The 3585-nt window shown below is 40.5% G+C and overlaps 1 long non-coding RNA gene across 1 annotated transcript; it reads left to right on the forward strand.

Annotated features, from left to right (window-relative positions):
* The first annotated feature begins 368 nt into the window (after positions 1-368).
* On the forward strand, positions 369-1279 carry LOC127355304 (uncharacterized). The gene is made up of 2 exons (XR_007881733.1): positions 369-529; positions 969-1279. It is a non-coding gene; the product is annotated as an uncharacterized LOC127355304 (long non-coding RNA).
* Positions 1280-3585: the final 2306 nt, after the last annotated feature.

Here is a 3585-nt window from a genome sequence, read left to right on the forward strand (position 1 = left end):
ACAATAAACACACACAGTTAATCGCAGTTAAATTAGTTGTGTTTTTATCTAGGTTGTGGAAAATATAGTTTGAAACAAACAGAACAAATTTCCGGGACTGTGGTAAGTATATACTAGAAGCAGGGTATGGGTAACATTACAACCCTGAAAAACCGAGGAACAAGGGGATTGGGGAAGTAGAAGTGGATTGGGGAAGTGGTTTGGTATATGTCGGGTAGCTGCATTTCATTAATAGTTCCCCTTCCAGGTACTTAAATGTGATGCACTTGACCTTGTAGTCAGTAGTCATGATGGATTGTCGGCCAGTGATGTGTGCTGTGATATCTTGTGCCTTGCAGGTGCTTCACAATAATTCATGATGCCTTTCAATGAGGAGTACTAGAAAAATATAAAATGATTTTTTATTTGGCTGTTGATATTATTTTTTAAATATATGTCCCATATCAGATTCCATTGTGAACAGATCAGTATCCCGAAGTGATGTTGCACAAAAGAACAACACGTCATACAACACACACAGCTGTCATATGTAAGTACATATGGAGGCCGCTGAGGACAACATGTATTGTTTAATTTATAAATTGATGTGCAGTGAAAGCCAGTGAATTCATGAGCAAAAGATAACAGGGATGGAGATGAGGAGAAAGTCACATTTTTTGTGGAACGATGGCTGCAACTTCTGTACAGAGACGTGTGTAGATGCGGAGTTGGAGCAAACAGACTGCAAAGCAGACTGGTTACAATTCGACCCCTGAAGTTTTGTTTGTCTTAAGTGTTATCCTGAATACATGGAGTTTCATAACTAGGTTCGAGAACAAAGACCACGCCCCGAACTCACCTCATTTCCGCTCAAAAAACATACTTAAGCACACCTTATCCGTTCACTCCCTCCTTGACTCATATTCTACATCCCTCCCTCCCTAACCCTTTTTTTCGTCATTGTCTCTCCCTTTCTTATCCAAACACAGGAACCACTGGGGCCCTTGAAGAGTTAAAGAGACGGCTCCCCCACTCAGCGTCTCAGCACCCACTCTGTTCCCTCCGACCATTTCGCCAAACTTCTCCCTCCATCCACCTACCTAACCAGTCTTCCTCCCTTTCTATCAATCCTCACCCATCCTTCCCATATCCCCTCATCCCTCAACCCCTTCTCCTCATCCCTCGACCCTTACCCCTTCATCCCTTCATCCTTTCATCCCCTCCACCCGTTAACCTTTTTCCTCCCACAGCATTCCACATTCATTCATAAATGTGTAATAAACTTTTCTTAATCCATAAAGCTGTTGGCTTGGTCTTTGTTAGTGAATAACGCCGTAATGTCCTTCCACTGACGACCTCCATTGCGGCTGTCTTCCATGTTTGTATTCACTGAGTGACTGTATGTGATCTAGAGTGACGTAAAAAAGTCTCATGAATTCTGATCACACTCAGATCAGATTCCATGTGTGTTTGCTGTTTGTCATGAAACAAATAGATCTGAGTCACATATGAGCAAAAGAAAATCTAAATTGCAGTATCCACAGAGGATGCAGGCTGAGATGCAAGAAAATCATGCAAAGATAGACAGGAAAGGAGGAAATGAGCAATGAGATGTCCTCTCCTTTGAAGCATCATGTGAAGTTTTATGAAGTGTGTTTCTGATGACGCCAGCACAGCTGGATCTGCTGCATAAAGCAGTCGGTGTTGTTAACGTTACATTCATACTGACACTGACAGTTGCCCCCTCTCCCTGCCTTCATGACTCTATTTAGACACAATCACTTATATTTACCTCCCTATATTTAACCTCTGACGCTGGTAAATGAAGCCAACATGGAAGTAACAAAAACAGCAGTTCCTCAAACAGCCACTTGACGCTGGATACAGAAGTGATTTATCTCCTTAAGACCCATATTAGAATACCCAACTGTACAGCAGAAATAAACATATTTACAGCCTGGTACAAAAATGTACGGGGGCTGAATTTTAATAAAACTCACCCATATAGAACTAACCCCTTTGATATAAATGCTAGTTTGAAATCAGTCAAACATCCAAGGGACTATCAAAGTTTTCTGTGCCAAAAGCCCCACACAGAGATGTCCTTATTGTAGACTATACTTTAAAGAAACCAGTGTGTAAGATTTAGTGGCATGTAGCTGTGACATTTCAGATTGCAAGTAACTAAACATCGCTGGTGTCTGTATTTGTCGACCTGGGAATGAGAACAGGTTGTGAAGTATGTAGGAGAAACTATGGTGGCTGCAAAATGCGCAAAAAAACGCAAAGGGCCCTATCTACAACCAGTGTTTGTTTTGTCCCTTCTGGGCTACTGTATGGCAGTTCAGCATGGCGGACTCCACGGACGGCGAGCCACAATGTCCATTCTAAGGTAATAAAAACACAATGATTCCTATATTCACAACTGAAAAACATACCTATAAATATTGTATTCCATTTCTGCCAATAGATCCTCCTAAATGTTAAACGCTGGACCTTTTAATATGAATTAAAATTGAATTAAATTTTAATTTATATGCAAGCAGAGAAGGCTGACACAAGCTGATAAACAGTCAGTCAATCATGATTAGAATAGCTCACTGGTTGTAATAAGTTTTGTTTTGACAAAATGTCCCTGCGGTGGCGAGTCTTTCCTAGAAACAGTTTACAAGCTTATGAACGTCAATAAGCATTCCTTCTGCACACAGCCTCTCCACTCTTTAATACACACATATAATAGTATACACACACCCATTCCCTCCCATCCACTCCCCTCTTTCTCATTGCATTGGACTATAAAAATTTGTAGAACTGAATGTCTGGGAGACTTGGTCTACTTAGTGTGCACACAAAGGATCCTTGGAACACCTTTGCTTGCACAGTTATATCTCACACCTTTTTTTCTGTTGACTTTTGCCCTTTCAGTGTGTTTCTGCTGAGGCATTGGTTGTTTTGTAATTGTTTTAGATGAGTATTGACTATACTGAGGAATTCATTTGAATGTTTCCCTTGGGGGTTTTAAACAATATGTGGTCACTAATTGTGTGAAAATGCAGGCTATTGTAAACCATATATAACTACAGTGGTGCCACTCATAATCACAAGAAAAATTTGCATCCACCTGCTAAAAAAACACAGTATGTCCCTCCCTATCCTAACCCCTGCCCACACATACCTTTTTGTGCTATAGAAATTAGCAACACACAATATCATGTATAGTTCTAAACAGATTTTTTTGTAAAACCCCAGATAATACTTTGAGTCTTCAAAAGTCATCATGGGGGAAAATTAGATACATTAAAACATAAGTAATACATTTTTAACAATATCTACTGATTTAAGAGTACAAAGTGCAAATGACAAATACTTACGTAACACATCCCCGACAGTAGGGGAAGATGATGTGACCATGTGTATGTACACTGATCAGCCAGAACATTATGACCACCTGGGCATAATGTTCTGCAGCCCCATACCAATAAAATGTGATGCACTGTGTGTTCTGACCCATTTTAATCAGAACCAGCATTAACTGTTTCAGCAGTTTGAGCTACAGTAGCTCGTCTGTTGGATCGGACCACATGGGCCAGCCTTCACTCCCCACGT

This window comes from Dicentrarchus labrax, unplaced genomic scaffold, assembly GCF_905237075.1.
Source record: "Dicentrarchus labrax unplaced genomic scaffold, dlabrax2021, whole genome shotgun sequence".
In the NCBI taxonomy this organism is placed as follows: Eukaryota; Metazoa; Chordata; class Actinopteri; family Moronidae; genus Dicentrarchus; species Dicentrarchus labrax.